General features: G+C 42.2%; 1 protein-coding gene across 2 annotated transcripts in view; it reads right to left on the bottom strand.

Annotated features, from left to right (window-relative positions):
* mgmt (O-6-methylguanine-DNA methyltransferase) overlaps nucleotides 1-21,131 on the bottom strand; it is a 339,916-nt gene that overhangs the window by 269,548 nt on the left and 49,237 nt on the right. The gene's annotated exons all lie outside the window — the stretch shown is intronic.

Genomic DNA, 21,131 nt, shown 5'->3' on the forward strand with positions numbered 1-21,131 from the left:
AGTCAACAGTCACCAGGGGAATTGAAGGGATGAGGAAGAAAAGATACAGCAGTCGGGTCCAGGTATCATCACTTATTCCTTTTGCTGAGCTGACTGATAGAGAAGTTCCTCATGATATGTATTCAATATTCATGCAGAAACTCCACGCCTGCCTACAAATATAAATTAAACATTTTGATGAAAGGACAGCAGAAAATATGCGACTTAAATGTGTTTAGTTGCCACTTTTTAGGTCTAAACTATATTTTTTAAAGTGCACCAGGCCCAAACTCCTCCCTTTATTGTCTCAGTACCCGCCCCGTCATCCACTTAGTTAGCTCAGTAAATACACAGTGAAAACAAATGCATATTCCTAGAATCTTACAGGTCATCCCATGTTCTGCATTCAGCCATGAGTAGCAATGCTAAAATTAGCACTTAATCTTTAAAAGGGAGAAAAAAATGTCCAACATTTCTGGCTAAAGCTAATGCTTCTAGGATATAAAAATAAATCATACAAGAGTGAGGCCCAGCGCAAATTGGAGGAACTGCACCTCATATTTCGCTTGGGCAGCTTAGCCCTTGCTTTCACTCTCTCTCCATCCCCTCCCACTTCCCAGTTTTCCGACCAGTCTGACTGTCCCGAATTACATTTTATCTCTGTTGTCCCCTTCTCCTAACTAACAGTGATCTATTCTACATTCTCCTTGATCTCCATTTCTTTTGAGGTCTCATTTTCACACCTTACTCTTCATTATCTCTCTCCTTCTCCCCTGAATCTCAGTCTGAAGAAGGGTCTAGACCCGAAACGTCGCCCATTCCTATCCAGAGATGCTGCCTGTCCCGCTGAGTTACTCCAGCATTTTGTATCTATCTTCGTATAAAGGCAGATAGACCTTCACACCTTCAAATAAGCCATCAACACCCAACACTTTCCTCGCACAAAGAATGGCTACTTGGGCAAAGTATCAGACAAGTTGAAAGTGCCATATCCAAATATATTCCCAAATAATTCCCCATTCAGGCTCCGCTATAATCTTCATGTTCTTTCCCTCTGTCTGTAAGCAAAGTCTTTAGTTTAGATCCACAAAAAGCTGGAGTAACTCAGCGGGTCAGGCAGCATCTCAGGAGAAAAGGTATCAGTGACGTTTCAGGTCGAGACTGTCTTTAGTTTAGTTTAGTTTATTGTTACACCTATCTAGATACAGTGCAAAGCTTTTGTTTAGTGCTAGCCAGTCTGCAGAGAGGCTATACATGATTATAATCATCCGTCCACGGTGTATGGATAGATGATAAAGGGAATAATGTTTAGTCCAATATGAAGTCCAGTCTTACACACTGGTTAAGAGAATGAAGTCACACTCATCTTTGACCTCCATTGCATCTTTCCGTTTCTGCTAAAATATAGATGGCTAGAATTATAACCTCACCACAGCATCCACTGTTCAAATATATTTTGTCCATCTCAAGTCAAGATGGAATTAAGCTCAGCTGTGTTACTTGTATGTGCAATGGCTTACTGATGTTTATTATGAAGGTTTGAAGAACAGCCCCTTGGACCAGTTACTAAATGGCAATCACAAGGCACAAAGAAAACCTCCAGCTTAGAGTCATTGTCTTCAGGAGAGAAGCAATGCGGAGTAATAATTGAAGAGAAAGTAAAAATGTTAGTTATACAAGTAACTTCATTTTTGAGGTTTGTATTAACCCTGCAAAGAAACAGTAGAAATCATGTGAGTTGATTTTAAACTATTATTAAAATATGAATGGAAAATTTATATCAAGATAAAATTATTTACAAATATACTGATTTCAATTCCTCGCCTAGATCTACCAACAGAAAAAAAATGTTTCAGGTGCTAAAAATGTTACGAAAAGCACATTTGTACAACGCTCAATGTATATTGACCCTATTTATACCTCACGCTGCCTCGGCAAGGCCACCAGCATAATCAAGGATGAGGCGCATCCTGGCCACTCTCTCTTCTCCTCTCTTCCATCAGACAAAAGGTATAGACGTGTGAAAACGCACACCTCCAGATTCAGGGACAGTTTCTTCCCAACTGTTATCAGGCTACTGAATCATCCTACCACAGTTAGAGAGCAGTCCTGAACAACTATCTACCTCATTGGAGATCCTCAGACTATCTTTGATCAGACTTTACTAGCTTTATCTTGCATTAAACATTATTCCCTTTGGCATGTCTCTGTACATTGCGAATGATTTGATTGTAATCATGCATTATCTTTCTGCTGGCTGGTTAGCACGCAACAAAAGCTTTTCACTGTACACGTGACAATAAACTAAACTCAAACTCAACGTAAAAATAACAAATAACCATCAAAATGTTCTGATAATTATCTCTGAATCACAAAGTAAATAATAGGAGGATGTTCAAAGGAAATGATGGCCCAAGGATATTCTATCATAGTCCACCTCAAGACCACGTACTATGCCACAATGGAGATTAAAGCAATTAGAGTTGCTCTAATGTAGGACCAGTGGCAAGCTGGTACATTCACCATTGCCTTGAGCATGAACCTATACTTTACAAAGTCCCCACCAGCAATTTCATACGCAGAGCTATACCAACGCTCATCGGTGAAGCCCTTTGGAGTGGATTTAGTGCATTTAAATATTGTCATCTTGTTGAGGAGTGGAATGGGCACAGAAGTCTCCGCTACAAAATAACTGGAACACATTGATGTCTAGCATAACTGTCTCTAAAAACTATCCACACCATCAAATATTTATAAATGTATCTATCATTAATAAACATTAAACATTAAAAAAGTTTGAGCCATAAATTTAAAAAAATAAAATATTAAACAAAGGTAAACTAAAATAATTTGTATCTAACGCAAATCACTGAAATGTATAAATTATCTAATACTTACTGTTACTAAAGACCCTGTCCCACTTTCCCGAGTTACTCACGAACTCTCCCGAGTTTTCCCCTTGATTCGAACTCGGGGAATGTCGGAGAATGTCGGTAGTGAGTCCATAGGAGTCCGTAGATGCTTCGTAGCGGCTCGTAATGCCAGCCGTAGGAACACGGGGCATCAGGTAAGTCGGGACGTTTTTTTCAACATGTTGAAAAATGTCAACGAGTTAAAACAATAGCCCCGAGTACCTACGAATGGCTATTACCGTAATTCTCCGAGTTCGAATCAAGGGGAAAACTCGGGAGAGTTCATGAGTAACTCGGGAAAGTGGGACAGAGCCTTAATACTAACCCATTCCTTCTCTCCAGAGATGCTGCCTGTCCCGCGGAGTTAATCCAGGATTTTGGGTCTTCTTACTGGTTGTCCATTGCAGCAGTTGCCCCCCATTCAAAATAAAGATGTTCTTCCTACATTAAGTCTCATCTGGCACATAGACCTAGGGGTGCTGGTGTATTACCCTAACAGCATGCTGCACCACCAGATTTCATGAAGTCCAACATCAGAGTGTAGTTGAACAAAGGTTAGTGAAGAAGTCAGCAAGTTTCACCTGCATTTTCACACGTTAAAAGTCTACATTTGATGACACCATGTGGAGGAGCTCCTGACATGTCATGGAATAATCCAGGCCAATAATGGGAAAGATGTTTATTATTTGAGGAAACCATGATTAGAGGTTGAAGTGCGAGAAAGGGGATAATTTGTTAAAATTAAGTAATGTTTAAAAAAAAAAAATCTTTTTTACAAAAGGATACAGCATAGAAATAGGCCCATCGGCCCCCTGAGTCCATGCCAACCAACGATCACCCATTCATACTAATTCAAAGTTATCCCACTGACACCATTACCTGCAATTTTACACAAATAGTTGGAGTAACTCAGCAGGTCAGACAGCATCTCTGGAGAAAAGGAATATGTGACGATTCGGGTCATTGGTGATAATGTTCTATAGATTCAGGATCCGTTCCTGTGGATTGGAGGGTAGCTAATGTTATCCCACTTTTAAGAAAGGCAGGAGAGAGAAAACAGGGAATAATAGATCAGTTAGCCTGACATCGGTGGTGGGGAAGATGCTGGAGTCAATTATAAAAGATGAAATAGCGGCACATTTGGAGAATAGTAACAGGATCGGTCCGAGTCAGCATGGATTTACGAAGGGGAAATCATGCTTGACTAGTTTTCTGGAGTTTTTTTGAGGATGTAACTAGGAGAATGGACAAGGAAGAGCCAGTGGATGTGGTGTACCTGGACTTTCAGAAAGCATTTGATAAGGTCCCACATCGGAGATTTGTAGGCAAAATTAGGGCACATGGTATTGGGGGTTGAGTGCTGGCATGGATAGAAAATTGGTTGGAAGACAGGAAACAAAGAGTAGTGATTAACAGGTCCCTTTCAGAATGGCAGGCAGTGACTAGTGGCTGGGCTCGAAATTAGCGGTTGCCCGGGTGCCAATGACAACCCAAAGTGTTGCCAGGCAACCTAAATGCCGAGTCACTTAGCGCGGCTTGGCACTGCAGATACTGGTTTATACCGAAGATAGACACACAAAAATGGAGTAACTCAGCGGGTCAGGCAGCATCTCTGGAGATAAGGAACTTGACGTTTTGTGTCGGCAACAGCTGTCGTGCGGGGCAAAGATATTAGGTGCCGGGTGATGAAGGGTCGGAGCGAATGACGAGCCCCGCACAGCGACAGCGGCTCCATCTCCTCCTCTACCCGCACTCCGCCCACCCTGATAGCGGCCGCTGCTTGAAAATCCACTAACGGCGATAACCGCTTTCAAAACAAACCCTCCCGCGAGGAGGGAGGGAGGGGGAGGCCTCCTTCCACCGTCTGAAGCAGCTGCACCAAACATCCTATAGCTACAGGATTTTTTAGCTGCACAGGTCAGCCCCGGACCTTGCTGTTGGATGGCGGAGGAGGGTAGGCGGTGGCGAGGAGATCCCAACTGCCTCCCCCTTTGGCGGCGACACTTAGCGGTGGACAGGGACGGCCAAGGCAGCAGGGCGATGCTGGCCAATTAACCTACATACCCATACATCATTGGGACGGACATGGGAGGAAACAGGAGCACTCAGAGGAAACCCAGGCATCGCCAAGGTCAGGATCAAAACCGGTTCTCTGGCGCAGTCAGATAGCATCTCTACCAGCTGCGCCACTGACCTCATTGTTACTTCTTAAAGTGAAAACTGGTGTTGAATTCATGCAACTGTATCATCAAACTCCATATAGCAACTATGAAAGGAGGAATCAATGCTTAGGATCTTCAGAGCTAAATTTGGCTGGATGAACAATGGCCATAGTTCACTTTTCTGATGGCAGGGTTCAAACAAGTCAAGGTAGTTCAGCTAAATTGGCTTCTGAAGCTAACCAGCTCCGTCTAGCCTGAACTGCATACTCGCAAGCAGACAGAAGAAGTCACTCCCAAGTGGGTGCATTCAATCTGCCTCGTATTCTATTGTGAGACCACAGTGACAATGTCTGACCTCTCAAATTGTTGTACCATTCTTATAATAAAATGAAGATTCTATTTTGTCCTGGAATCATTGAAAATTTTTTGTGTGCTTTTTAAAAAACAAACAAAAAACACCATAGCATTAGGCTCTACGGCCCACTGAGTGGATGTCAATTATTGATCACCCGTTCACACTAGTACTACTTTATCCCACTTTCTTATCCACTCTCTCCACACTTTGCAGAGGCCAATTACAGTGCAAACCCACACGGGGTCCTTGGCACGTCAGACGTAACTGTACCTGGAAGAAACCAGAGTTATCTGAATGCCACCCGACCCACTAATAGTGAAATCTAAATTGATGTTCTCTCCTCATGGCTCCCAGATAGTTCAAACCTAATATCCCAATCACTTTAACTATCCAAGCAGATATCTTGCAAAGACTAAAATAAGGACAATGAGTAAAATAAGGATTATGAAGTCTCCAGAGATTTTACGTTTTGGATGCATGATAGTTCTCTATCTTGGTAAACAATTCACAGCATAGCAACATATAATTAAACAACTTTTTAAGGAAATCATTAGCAATGGACATACACACCTATGATGGTAAACATGCCGACGCCACAGACCTAAAAGGTAATTTCTTTGCCCTTACTACAAGTTTCTCACCAATCCTTGGCTGTGAATTTCTTCTGGTTTAAAGATATTGTTGCCTTTTTGCAGTAGTCCTACTGCTTTCATTTTGCATACTGCATTAATTTGTTAACTAATTCTGGCAAGACTGTACATTGTTCCGTAGATGCGAGGAGAAATATCACCCTGTCAAAGGCTGCTCCTTGCCGCTCTGTGACATCTAGAATGAGAAATCCTTGCTCAAATTTCTGTGATATTTTGTGCTGCAGGATCTATCAGTGTATCTACAATGGAGACAGCGTCAAGCCTCTTCAGATAGATTCAGGACAGCAGAATTGCAGTTTTCCATTTAATTGGACGGGCTACCTTGCTGCTGCTAATATTACCACTGCAGCAAAGATACAACATATGGTGTTTTCTCGGTTCATTGGTAATAACATTACTGATTTATCACCAAAATATCTTCTCCACCCACCAAATGCATAATGTTGCGCATTTACATCAGCCACAGACACACAGGCACATTCATGTTTCTCTTCAACTACACCGAGGGGAACAGTATGGACTCTGTTTCCACAACATTATGATCAAGTAGTCACATTTATACTGACCACTCGCATTACGGTGAGATGGTGAAAGGCAGAACTCCCACATGTGCAACATCAAGAAGGTGAGGAGTGCTGCTCACTGACCTCTGATCAAATGTGACATCTGAAATCACAGAAAGGGCCTGATGAAATTGGTACCTCTTCAACATTGTTAAAATCTGAATGATGATGGCAAAGTGAGCAGCCAGAATTTGATTACTTTGAAGATTTACTCTTGCTGGCAGGCTTCTAACCTGCTGTGCTAACACTGTTTGCACACATACTGTCACTGCTCCTGGACCACCTTATCCAGTCGGTTTGCTATCAGCACGTTTCAGCACCACTGATTTATAATCAATATCACTATTTTACACTCACTTCTTGGCGCGTGTAGGTGCTGAATGGGACGCGGCCCCAGTTCTAAAATTGTGCCATAAAACCATTCAACCATTCCTTCTGGATGAATGAGAAGGAAGTGAATGACACACAGCATGGGCAACCACTGATCTTTCCACACACTGGACCATTTAGTCCGTTAGGTATGCTCCAGCTATTCTTGCTTTCAAAACTGTAATATCATATGAGAGCTTCAGCAGTAACACGCATTCATATTTGTTGCTGCCGTTGTGGTCTAACTTATTTTACACGGCTCACAACCAATAATAAGACTAAAAATAATAAAAACAGAACACCACCCAAAATATCTTAATGTATTATCCAGAGTCAAGTAGCATTGCAAGTAAATATCAAATTGAATATGACGACAATAGACAATAGGTGCAGGAGTAGGCCATTCGGCCCTTCGAGCCAGCACCGCCATTCAATGTGATCATCCCAATCAGTACCCCTTTCCTGCCTTCTTCCCATATCCCTTGACTCAGCTATCTTTAAGAGCCCTATCTAGCTCTCTCTTGAAAGCATCCAGAGAACCTGCCTCCACCGCCCTCTGAGGCCGAGAATTCCACAGACTCACAACTCTCTGTGAGAAAAAGTGTTTCCTCGTCTCCGTTCAAAATGGCTTACCTCTTATTCTTAAACTGTGGCCCCTGATTCTGGACACCCCCAACATCAGGTACATGTTTCCTGCCTCTAGCCAGTCCAAACCCTTAACAATCTTATATGTTTCAATAAGATCCCCTCTCATCCTAAACTCCAGAGTGTACAAGCCCAGCCGCTCCATTCTCTCAACATATGACAGTCCCGCCATCCCGGGAATTAACCTTGTAAACCTACGCCGCACTCCCTCAATAGCAGACACAATAAATACACAGAAGTACAACAGTAGTTAGGTCTATTAGGGTGTTACTCAACATTAAATAGTAAGTACCAACCAAATACCAGGTTAAAGGTTCGAGTCAAATATTGAAATAATACATTAATTTTTAGCCATTACAAATTGATTGTAATGTATTTAATTACAATAATGATTGGGACATTGTAAATGGTCTTGGTATCATTCCGAATGGATCAAAATATACACAGATAATGGATCATACCTAACATCACATGTAGAGTGTGTACAAACGTGGATGCTAAGCTGTGAAAGAATTGGGCTCTGCTCTGGAACACATACGTGCCAAGCAGCCTGTTGGCACCAAATATCAAGACCCACACATTAATAATGGTCAGTTGGACGTGATACTAGCAACCTGGCATCCATGAAACTGGACCGTAACAAGCAATAAACATCTCGGGTGAAGTGAGGGAATCAAGAAAGGAGACATCAGTGCTTCAATTTTTGTGTTACACTGAGAACAATTTCAATGCAGTTCAATGGCAATGCACCATTGGCTCCAATGCATTTACCAGGCAAAACAAAACGATCAAAATTAGTGACAAAAAGTGCTGGAGTGACTCAGCGTGTTAGGAAAGATCCCAACCTGAATTGGCACCTACCCATGTTCTCCAGGGATGCTGCTTGACCCAATGAGTTACTCCTGCACTTTGTGTCTTTATTTGTAAACCAGCATCCGCAGTTCCTTGTTTCGACAATCAAAATGAGTGCTCTTCTGATGGTATTTATATGACCAATTGAAAAATAGTTTAGATGCTAATTGAGGAATAGGGTTGTATATCGATTTTGCCACAATCTTTATACTGTAATGAGTTTGTGACTAGGCAAGAAACCAATATAAAGATGTACACATTTTCAATAACGTCAATATAAAAGGCAGATTTGATCTTCACTAAAATAAAATTGGTCCAAGGACCACTTTAGATTTGAAAACATTATTGTTTTAACCCATCTTAACAGTATTAACTGATAATCCAATCCTTTGCTTACTTTCTAATCAACTTTAAATGAATTTCATGAATAAACACCAGCTGAATTTTCTTTATTTTTATATTTATTGTGATTTAGGATGTTTTTCCAGTTAGTCGCTTGCTAAAATTGTCGATTAGGCTATTAAAATGTTAGGCAAATGCATCAATATTCAGTTTCTAAAATTAATTGCACATGAATTAGTAATAGCAATAAATTATACCTGCACTTTCAAAGTTTTCCACTGCTATCCATAATTTAGTTAATCCATGTTGTTCTCCAATCCCATAAGTAACTTATTATTATATGTCCATACACAACTATGGTTGTTCAGTGAACCAAACACAATATCTGCATTTTGTAAACTACAGTATTAAAGAATATGTTTGGTTGATCTTACATAGAGTTCTATTTGGCATAAAAACTTATAGATCTTTTGAATTGAACATTAATATAGGCACAATGGAACAGAATAAGGTAAATTAAATATGTAAAATTACACTTATTCGGCTTCGCAAATTAGCGATACTGTGTTCAATAATATTTAATAACGTGATGCCAGCTGTAAAGTTCAAATGAAAGATTTAAATTAGTCAATATTAATTTCTGATCAAAAAAATCAGGCCCCGTTCATCAAATAATAAATACAACTTTGAAGACAAATTGTCAATGTCTCAATGTAATTGTGTTTCTACCCGCTTGCCAGGAAGCTTAAAAACAGCTTGTTTCCCCCACGAGTGGTATTTCTACTCAATAACCAAAAATCTGTAGCATCCTTTTGCTCTGGTATTTAATTTAATTCACATGTTTAATCGATAATGCTTTATTATTAATGTTTAATGTTTTATGTGTCATTCTTAATTGTCACCGTGTGTCATGTTGTCACTTGCGAGCTGAGCAGTATGTGAATACCTGGCCAATAAACTTTTTCATTCATTCATTTACATCCTCCATACAGGTACATATACAAGGTGGGTGTCCTCATATGCAGAGCATTTGTCAAATATAAGAGTTTCAAATGAAAGAAAAACACTGGTAAAATGCATTTGATTCTGGAGCAAACCTGAAATCTACACAGCCTTGATTGTTAGGGGGAGGCAATGATCATTTGGAGTGTGAGACTAGGCAGGGTACCAATACAAAGATGTGTCCAATTTTGATCATGTGTGAAAACAGCTCTTTTCTAATTGATTGCACAAGCCATCTGCCCATCGGGTAAATATTCCTATACACGGCTGGTTTGGCATTTTGCAATCATTTCTCTGGGTTCAAAATTTTTGAATTTATGTTTGCAAATTAATCTCAAATGCCTGTACCTTCCTCCAAGATCACAAGACGACTATTCAGATCCTGTAAATACAGCAATGTTTTACTTGGTTCAATAAGTAGAATTCTAACAATATTCCTGATGGGTTATGGTAACTTTTTTCCTCAAACATTGCACACTTCCATGGGCAGAAAAAGCAGAATTATAGTCCTACACCCTTCTTTCTTTGAAACAGTATTGCATTGGACAAACAGTAGAATTAAAATATTAGTGTTGGGGTTTATGAGCTGCTAAACTGATAACAGAAGCAGATTCAACAAAAATATATTGAGTTACTTATTAACGCAAACGGGTTATTTCCATGCCTAATGTATTAAACTCACCACATACTGGAATGCAAAATTGTTTTAACTACAGTCTCTTCAAAGCTGACACAAAAAAAGTATATAAAAAATACAAAATAATGCAATTGGGCATAACACAATAAATGATATTGCATTCTGAATGCATTATTGGTGGCAATTATCAAAACCTCTATAACTTAATTTCAAAAACACAATCACCTGCAAACCATAACATTGTCTCTTTTTTATATTTCAAACACGATTACATTAAAGCAATAACTTGCTTCCCTGCTATAATGACATCAGCTTCAGCTATTGCTTTGCTACATATCATAAATACTTCTCATCGACAAGTCAGGCTAATTCAGATTAATTTTATTGTTTTTTTTCAGCTACATACATACAGTGCGCAATCACCTTTGTCATTTCATTACCACAGCAGAAAATTATCATTGAGTTTATTTGTGATGTCTAGAACCCTGAAAATGGTCAAAACCTCAAAGGAAGAACTATTGATTGTAAAAATGATAGGAAGATTAGAAAAATATTTTAGCACAGCATCCGCCACCTGACAATCATGCCCTTTATATAATATTGGAATTCTATTAGCATCGCAACTTTCTAATATACTTGAAAAACAAGAATCATCTTTCGTATTGTGGTATCGGAATTGCTGCACCCATAGGGTGTAAAGTGTGAGACAACATTAAAGCAAAGTGAAAAAATATCCCTTTGTGTGAAAAGCCATCATTTATTTTAAATTCACTTGCATTTTTCAAGTCTCTCGATTCCTAACTTCATGATTTTCCCTGAATAATAGATGTCATTGCACATCCTGAGTAGGCAAACTATTTTCTCTGATCAAATACCTCCTCCCTTGCTACAAACCCAAAGAGCAAAAATCTAGTGTTGCATCTTTATACTAAAGAGAGCACAGCCTAACAAAAAGAAAATCAAATGATTGAAAATAAACAGAGAATTATGTCCAAAGCATGCTCAACCCTGAATATTTCCAATTTGTACTTAACAATTGATTCAACCCATGCAAAATATGTTCCGATATCTTTGAAACAGTAGTTTAGTTTGGAGATACAGCGCGGAAACAGGCCCTTCGGCCCACCGAGTCCACGCTAACCAGCGATCCCCGCACCTTAACACTATCTCACACACACGAGAGACAATTTACACTTATACCAAGCCAATTAACCTATAAACCTGTACGTCTTTGGAGAAAACCAAAGATCTCGGAGAAAACCCACGCGGGCCACAGGGAGAATGTACAAACTCCATACAGACAGCACCCGTGGTCGGGATTGTACCCGGGTCTCCGGCGCAGCAAGCGCTGTAAGGCAGCAACTCTACCGCTGCGCCACCGCACCGCCCCTTAGTAGTTGCAACAATGACCAGCTTTCTCTTAGGCATCCAAAGGCGAGACAAAACTCTTTGATTTAAATGCAATAATTCAAGTTTGTTTCCAGATTCTGTTTGATTAGCCTCTTTTTGTGCTTGGCAGATATTTTTTTTAAGAGCTAATCTCAGTCATTTTCAATTATGTATTTACCAGTACTTTATTCTTAAATCTGCAATAACTGATCTGATTTGTTGAAAATTAATACGTAGGGAAGATTCTGTGGATCTTGAGGAAAGCTGGACTGTCATGTAAAAAATATACTGCCCAGTGAATGAAGTTTGCATCGGTCTTTTTATCAAGGTTACTCAAGGAGATAGTTATAAGGTCAAAAGGAATAGGAGTAGAAATAGGCCATACGGCTTATCAAGCCTACTCTGCCTTTCAATCATGGCTGATCCATCTCTCCCTCCGAACCCCTTTCCCTGCCTCTGACACCTGAACTGTCTGGGGCAGTACCTGTACTGGTACATGGTTGTGTTTAATAACTAATATAATACCTGTACCTACTGCTGCCGTAGTACGATTGTGACATCATTTGATTATGTGCACATAATATGGGTGACCCAATTGTTTAGTTATAGAATTGCTGCTTCAAATTTCCAACAATCAGGTTTCAATCCTGAACTTCAATAGTGTGTATGTATGCAGTTTGCACATTCTTCCTGTGATTGCATGGACATTCTCCAGTTATAAGGTCATAAGGTCATGTGATAGGAGGAGAATTAGACCATTCGGCCCATCAGGCCTACTCCGCCATTCAATCATGGCTGATCTATCTCTCCCTCCTAACCCTATTCTCCTGCCTTCTCCCCATAACCTCAGACACCTTTACTAATCAAGAATCTATCTAACTCTGCCTTAAAAATATCCACTGACGGCCTCCACAGCATTCTGTGGCAAAGAATTCCACAGATTCACCACACTCTGACTAAAGAAATTCCTCCTCATCTCTTTCCTAAAAGAACGTCCTTTAATTTTGAGGCTATGACCTCTAGTCCTAGACACTCCCACCAGTGGAAACATTTTGTCCCACTTTTCAAAGACATCCACATCAGTCTTCAGCATAGGTCGATGGGCCTATGTCCGTACTCAATGACTCCTCCACATCTCAAGTAAACCAGCCACTTGTTAAAGACGTAGAAACAAAGAACTGTAAATGCTGGTTTATGCAAAAGATAGACACAAAGTGCTGGAGTAACTCAGTGGGTCAGGCATTATCTCTGGAGAAAAAGGATAGTTGACGTTTTGGGTCAGGACCCTTCTCCAGCCTGAAGAAGGATCCCGAACCTAAATGTCAGCTATCCTTTTTCTCCATTGAATTGAATTTCCTTTATTGTCATTCAGACCTTTCAGTCTGAACGAAATTTCGTGCCTGCAGTCATACATACAATAATAGACAACAGAACAGACAGTAAGCACAAATTAACATCCACCACAGTGAGTCCACCAAGCACCTCCTCACTGTGATGGAGGCAAAAATCTTAGGGCTGCAGTCTCTTCCCTCCTCTTCTCCCTCTGCGCTGAGGCGATACCCCACCGGGCGATGGCAAAATCAGTCCCGTGGCTCACCGAGCTCCGCGAACGGGCCGGTTCAAACACCGCGGCCCGGGGTGGTCGAAGCTGCCGCCCTCCAGTCCAGCGGACGCAACTGTTGACGACGTCGTCCACTGGCCCGCTGCCGAACCCCGGACTCAGGCCGCCGACGCCAGAACGCCGTCTCAGCCACCGGTGCACCGTTCCAGCCACGAGCCGGGTCGCCCTCATGTGAGCGTCTCAGCCCCGCGCCAGGCCGCCCTCACGGGAGCGCCGTTACCCTCGAGTTGGGCCGCCCCGACGGGAGCGCCATTCCACCCTCGAGCTGGGCCACCCCGACGGGAGCGCCGTTCCACCCTCGGGCTGGGCCGCCCACACGGGAGCGTCTCAGCCCCTCGCCAGGCCGCCCTCACGGGAGCGCCGTTCCAGCCCCGAGCTGGGCCACCCTCACGGGAGCGAGCCCAGGGCGAGTCCTGACAGGCTGCCTCCGGAGCCTCGAGGTCGCCAGCTCCGCCAATAGGCCTCAGCGCAGACGGAGGCAGAGAAGGGGGGTACGACAAAAAAAGTTGCATTCCCCCGAAGGGAGATACAGCAAGCCCTGTTTCAACCCCCCACCCCCCCCCCCCCCCCACATATAAACACAACCTAAAAAAACAAAAACTAGACAAAACGAAAAAAACAACACAAAAAGTAAAAACAAACGGACTGCAGGCGAGCCGCAGCCGTTCACCAGCACTGCCACTTCCGGAGATGTTTGCTGCCTGACCGGCCGAGTTACTCCAACACATTGTGTCGATCACTTGGTTAAGAACCTTGCGTTTCCTGCATATTGCCCTGCATATTTGCATATTATTCTACAAGACAAGCATACGCTTAGTATACATTACATCTTGTACAAGTATACATTATAAACCGATTGAGGACAGAATTGGGAAAAAATTAAAGCTGCCGAAAACTGTGCAAAGTATTGACAGTCCATACACTTGTGGTGATAGGGCAAGTCATGGTAACCTCAGAGATGCAAACTTGGAGCAGCAGCATTTGACCCCAGATCCGGGCACAGCAGAAATAAATAACAGCACATAACGATCATCACTGTCTACATCTAAATGTAGCTTTTATTTACCTTTTCTTTATCAATTTGCTTTCCAACATAGATCACTGCAGTCCCTCAGGTGTATGTCTATCACAGTTATTCCACCACCCCCCCCTCCCCCCACCTCCAGCTCACAGATTTCCCCTGTAAATTATTATCCCCACATTCTCATAACCTGACCCCAGATTCTACCATTCACCTACACTGGGTAGTTTACATTGACCAAGTAAAATGTTTGCGCTCGGTCTGCCAAGGCCTACTGGTTCTCCCGGTTGCTAACCATTTTAACTCCCCCTCCCATACTGAACTTTCTGTCTTGAACCGCCTCCATTTCCAGCGAGGCCTCAGGCAAATTGGTGGAACAGCACCTCGTATTTTGCTTGGGTAGCTTACAACCCAGCAGTATTCTCTAATCATATTGAATGGCGGTGCAGGCTCGAAGGGCCGAATGGCCTACTCCTGCACCTAATTTCTATGTTTCTAATATCAGGTAACGTCTGCATACACTCCCCTACCCCTCTCCTCTTATATTAAATTCCCCGATAAAATTATCGACGGTGATGAGTGAAATTGATCGACTGACTAAATGTGCCAGCACAACAACTTGCCTCTCAATGTCAGTAAGACCAAGGAACTGATTGTGGACTTTGGAGGAGGAAGGATGAGGACCCACAGACCTGTCTATATCGATGGGATGAGGGTAGAGAGTCAAAAGCTTCAAATTCATGGGCGTGCATATTTCTGAAGATCTTTCTGAAGATGTTTGGGACAAAGACCCATCATTTATTTACTTTGTCTCTGTACTCCACATTTATTTGCCTCTTATTTGCCTCTGTACTCGGGAAAGCAGCTACAACTCTCGCTCGCCTCACAACTCGAATGTGGGCCAACCCAAAGCCGATAGTGAAGACAAAGCAGTCTACAACGCCTGTGTCAACAGCACGCTGCTGTATGGCAGTGAGACATGGACTACATATGCCAGGCAAGAGAGAAGACTCATCACCATCCACCTGAGAAGTATCCATCATATCCTGGGCATATCCTGTCAAGACAGTGTGTCCAACGCCGAGATCCTGTCTCACGCTGGCCTTCCCAGTATGTACACTCTACTCAGGCAGCGCAGACTGTGGTGGCTGGGCAATGTCCACCGCATGGGGGATGGCCGTACTCCAAAAGACATCCTCTATGGAGAGCTGACATCTGGGAAGAGAACCATCGGCCGCCCCCAGCTACGTTACAAGGATGTCTGCAAGAGAGATATGAAGGCGTTCGACATCGATGTGGAGTCCTGGGAGAGCCTTGCAGCTGACCGCACGAGGTGGAGAGGTACCCTGAACCAACATCTCAAAACGGGGGAAGAGAAACTGTTGAATGCAACGTCAGACAAGCAGGCACGCAGAAAGGAGCGTAGCAACTTTAACAAACCAGAGACCACACACAAATGGGACCTTTGCGACAGAGACTGTCACTCCCGCATTGGTTTCTTCAGCCACAAACGACGCTGCTCTAGCTGCGGTTTGGAGCAAGCAGCCAACAACTAGGATGCATCACCCATGGTCAGTCATGAACAAGAGGGGCCTACTACTCCACAATTTGAGATTTGTAATAGAAAAAAACCACATGTGGTTAAACTGCACATTGTCCGATTTTAATAAAGGCCATTTTTACTCATTTTGGTTTCACCATGTAGAAATTACAGCAGTGTTGATACATAGTCCCCCCATTTCAGGGCACCATAATGTTTGGGAAACAGCAATGTCATGTAAATGAAAGTAGAATTTTAGTATTTTGTTGCATATCCTTTGCATGCAATGACTGCTTGAAGTCTGCAATTCATGGACATCACCAGTTGCTGGGTGTCTTCTCTGGTGATGCTCTGCCAGGCCTGCTTGTTTTGGGGGCTAGTCCCCTTCAGTTTTTTCTTCAGCATATAAAAAGCATGCTCAATTGGGTTTAGATCAGGTGATTGACTTGACCACTCAAGAATTGACCACTTTTTTCGTTTTTAAAAACTCCTTTGTTGCTTAAGCAATATGTTTAATAATAATAATAAATTTTATTTATGGGCGCCTTTCAAGAGTCTCAAGGACACCTTACAAAATTTAGTAACAGAATTAAAAGCATGTAAGCAGAATGAAACAAAACAAAAAATAACGACAAAAAAAATAAATAATAAAGACATCAAGACACAATTCAAAGACACAGTTCAAAGAGAGAGCAGCGGCATCTAATTGCGTCAGCGTTCACTCTCCCTTCCGGCAGCCATCTTGGAAACGGAACAAATTAAGAATCATTTAACATAGAAACATCCCCCCATAATGGTTACCATTATGAGGGAAGGCACAATGTCTAGTCCCCAACCGCAGTTCACCCATAGTCGGGCCTATTGAGGCCTCCACAGTTGCCTCTACGGAGGCCCGATGTTCCAGGCCGTTCTCACCGGGTGATGTTGGTCCGGCGTCGGGAGAGTCCTCTCAGCGGCTTGGGACACCTGGAACGGCCGCTTCCTTACCGGAGACCGCGGCTTCCAAAGCCGACAAGGCCGCGACGGTTGGAGCTCCACCACTGGCGATCTCATCGAGAGATCCCAGGTTCTCGATGTTGAAATCAGTGCCGCCGCCCGCAGCTGGTCGCTCCGCAGACCCGCAGCTCCGTGATGTTTTCCTCGGCGGTCTCAGCTCACCGGAGCTCCAGCGAGGCGATCCAGCTCGGCGACCCAGGCAAGGCATCGCCCGCTCCGCTCCGCGATAGCGCTCCAGCGCTGTGCCGCCACCGAAGGCGGTCCCCGACAGGAAACGCCGCTCCAGGCCCGCTGGTAGGCCGCGAGGACGGGTCGAAACTGCAGCCCGGAGAAAAGCTGCCTCTCCGACCAGGTAGGGACCTAGAAAGTAGTTTCCCCCTCCCCCCCCCCCCCTCCCCCCACATAAAAAAGTCTAGACCTCCTAAGACAAAAATACAAAACTCACTAAAAATTAAAGAAAAGAGTGGAAAAAACGGACAGCTGCTAGCTAGGCAGCCGTGCCCCAAGATGGCGCCCCCTCTCTGATTGGGATCATTGTCTTGCTGTAGAATGAACTGCTGGCCAATGAGTTTTGAGACATTTGTTTGAACTTGAGCAGATAGGATGTATCTATACACTTCAGAATTCATTATGCTACTACCATCAGCAGTTGTATCATCAATGAAGATAAGTGAGTCAGTACCTTCAGCAGCCATACATGCCCAGGCCATAACACCCCCACCACCGTGTTTCACAGATGAGGTTGTATTCTTTGGATCTCAGTTCCTTCTCTCCTCCATACTTTGCTTTTGCCATCACTCCGATATAAGTTAATCTTCATCTCATCTGTCCACAAGACCTTTTTCCAGAACTGTGGTTGCTCTTTTAAGTACTTCTTGGCAAACTGAATGTTTATCGTGAGTGACCTTTGACAAATCCCATGATTCCTTGCATTTTTCGGAATACCGAACTCGCTCATAATTGTAAATGTACTGCAGTTGAGGACTAGTTTAAACAGAAACCTGTTTTGACACAGTAAATCTAGCTGAAAGGAATTCAAGCAATCCATTAAGAGATTCTCATTAACTCATGATGCTTCAGCAGAACAGACATTATTATTTCTTTAAAAGTGGCTACTTGATAATAATACTGTGAGCACAGCTTTGAGAATCTGCATTTCCTGAAAGCACATAGACACTAATGAAAAAGTGCAACTAATCATGATATATCTAGAAACAAGGCTTTAAAGTGGAACAGTTAATATACCATTGTGGCATGCAAGGGTCCCAAAGTTCGATCATCCAGATGTGGAATGTACAATTTTGAGGTAAACAACCCAATTAAATTTGAGAAAATCTCAATTTATTTCATGCTATATGTGAAATTATTGACCTGCTTATTGCCACGTTTGCTCTCTCACACACACTGAGTGTGTAACTATTTCATCTTGATCCTCAATATTATGCAAAATACATAATAGGCCTGTCACTGAAATTCTTGAGCTTATCCAGCCTTTGCGCAGTTTGCAAAGCACTTCCATCGAACAGGGACCTCAATAGTTTGCTGCTTTTTTAATTATAAATTTACTTCCAGTTCTGCTGCTGGATTTCATAGCCTCATACTTATTGTTTTTTATATAAAGCGACAGTGACAAATAAGGATGAATGCCTGGGTATTCAGATGGCACCAGAACCTTCCCTGGTACAGAGGGCAATGTTAAGAGGCATTCAGCTTGTGCGTCTCTGACTCCTTCCAAACTCCCGCAATTTAGCCAATTGTTGTACATTGATGTTTCGTTTAGAGATACAGCGCACAAACAAGCCCTTCAGCCCACCGAGTCCACGCAGAACAGCGATCCCTGCACGCCAACACTATCCTACACACACTAGGAACAAATGTTGACAATTTTACCAAGCCAATTAACCTACAAGCCTATGCACCTTTGGAATGTGGGAGGAAACCGAAGATCTCGGAGAAAACCCACGCGGTCATGGGGAGAACGTACAAACTCCTTACAGACACAAGCGCCCGTGATCGGGATTGAACCTGTGTTCTGGCGCTATAAGGCAGCAGCTCTACTGCTGTGCCTCTGTGCCGCCCTTGTGTCAAATAGATCGTACGTTGTTCAACAGGATTTCATCTTTCATTTTGTTTAACATTCAGCTGCACTGGAGCATAATATGGCTGCCAAATTTTGGTGCAGATTTGTATTTTATAAAATACTAAAGGAAATAACAATGGCAGCAAAAAGTCAGCTGGGCTTTCGACACAATGCCACAGCTAAAAGGGCATCATAAGGTTCCACTCCATCAAAATATGAAACCAATCACATAAAGAAAAAAGCAGCATGGAGGCAGTATACATACAGCATATTTGTATTTTAAGCTAATTTCAAATACCAGGATTGTCTGAAGGAGACTGCCCAATATAAAGATTGATGTTGAAAGACGAAGAGCATCTTAGTGAATGATATCTTCACATACACTGGAGGACATAAAGCAAGGAATATTCAGGTGCATATCTCTAGCACTTTTTTCTGCATCTTGGAATAACCCTGGAAGGGAACAATGGTGTCTGATGTCAGGTAATTAGCCTATGAAGTGCAACCTATACTAAGATTTCTAATTCTTCTACAATTTCAAGCTGCTGTATTACTGTAAGAAAGGGAAACAAATTAGCGAAAGATGCTGCCAGAGATCCCAAAAAAATTAGGGAAATGATTTCCGATAAATGCCCAAGCTGGCCACATAAGCAGCAGCATTTGCCAAAGCACTTTCACCCTACCACCCACTGTATTATCAAGGCAGAGTGTATATTCAGTTATCACACTCTTCACAGTCAGGAATCTGCACTCTCTACACAAACCTCACGATACGCAAAGTGTTAGTGACTTCTTATTATTCACCTTCATTCTCATATATGTGATTCTGAACATCCAATGTTCCATTATGAATGGTTAGTCCAGCCCTTTTCCCACACCAGACCATCAATTTTCCATGCTGCAAAATGGAAAACTCCTGCAGACAGCCGGTTGTATGAGCAGGAGTTCTACATGTGATTAAATAAAAGCCTACAAATGGTTTGCTCAGAGTAAGTGTCGTTTTGGAATGCTTGAATAACAGAAATCCGATCCTATTACAATGCCCTGACCCAATAGTTAACAATTAGCAAATCCATGCCATAAAAAACTAAATAATAGCCTAATGTGTACAATATTGAAATAACAATGTTAGAACTGTGATTAAAAAAAACCATATAGAAACAGTAGAATCACCCCTACACATAATTTTTTTTATTTTAATAGCGATGGGGTGAAAATGTTTACCATTTTTATATTTCACACATAGTTCAATTGGTTGTATATCATTGAGACACTGGGCTCTTGCTTAAGTGCCAACCCCAAAGACTCAAGCAGAACAAACTTTAAACCAATAGACACAAAACGCTGGAATAACTCAGCGGGTCAGGCAGCATCTCTGGAGAAAAGGAATAGGTGACGTTTCAGGTCGAGACCCTTCCCAAAACGTCACGTGTTCTTTTTCTCCAGAGATTCTGCCTGACCCACTGAGTTACTCCAGCATTTTGTGTCTATCTTCAGTGTAAACCAGCATCTGCAGTTCCTTCCTACACTCTAAACCAATACTCCAGTATGGTACAGAAAAGCCCTACACTATCAGATCGGCCATCCTTGGTAACCTCGCGTTTATCCACATTATACTGCATCTGCCACGCTTCTGCCCACTCACCCTCAACATCTTAGTCATAATGTCAAAACGATAGATTATTTGATCAAAACAACATTATTGTCAGTGGGAGCTTGCTGTGCATAAGTATAATCCAGGATCAACACATCAAAATTAAAACAAGCTTCAGAACTACCATGAGACACCATTCAAATACAAATCTCTATTTATTCAACTTGCTGAGAATCATTGAAATAATTTTATTTCAAAGTTGCACATCAATGTAACCCCCATTCATATAATTTACAAAATAGCTTGTCTATCTACACCACAGGACCTGTACTTTAAATACAACCCATTAGTTGATTTGGATAGTAGTAATTATTTTTAAGCCATACTCTTTAAACTACACTTGATATGCATTTATAACAATT

The sequence above is a fragment of the Amblyraja radiata genome, chromosome 15 (assembly GCF_010909765.2).
Source record: "Amblyraja radiata isolate CabotCenter1 chromosome 15, sAmbRad1.1.pri, whole genome shotgun sequence".
Taxonomy (NCBI): domain Eukaryota; kingdom Metazoa; phylum Chordata; class Chondrichthyes; order Rajiformes; family Rajidae; genus Amblyraja; species Amblyraja radiata.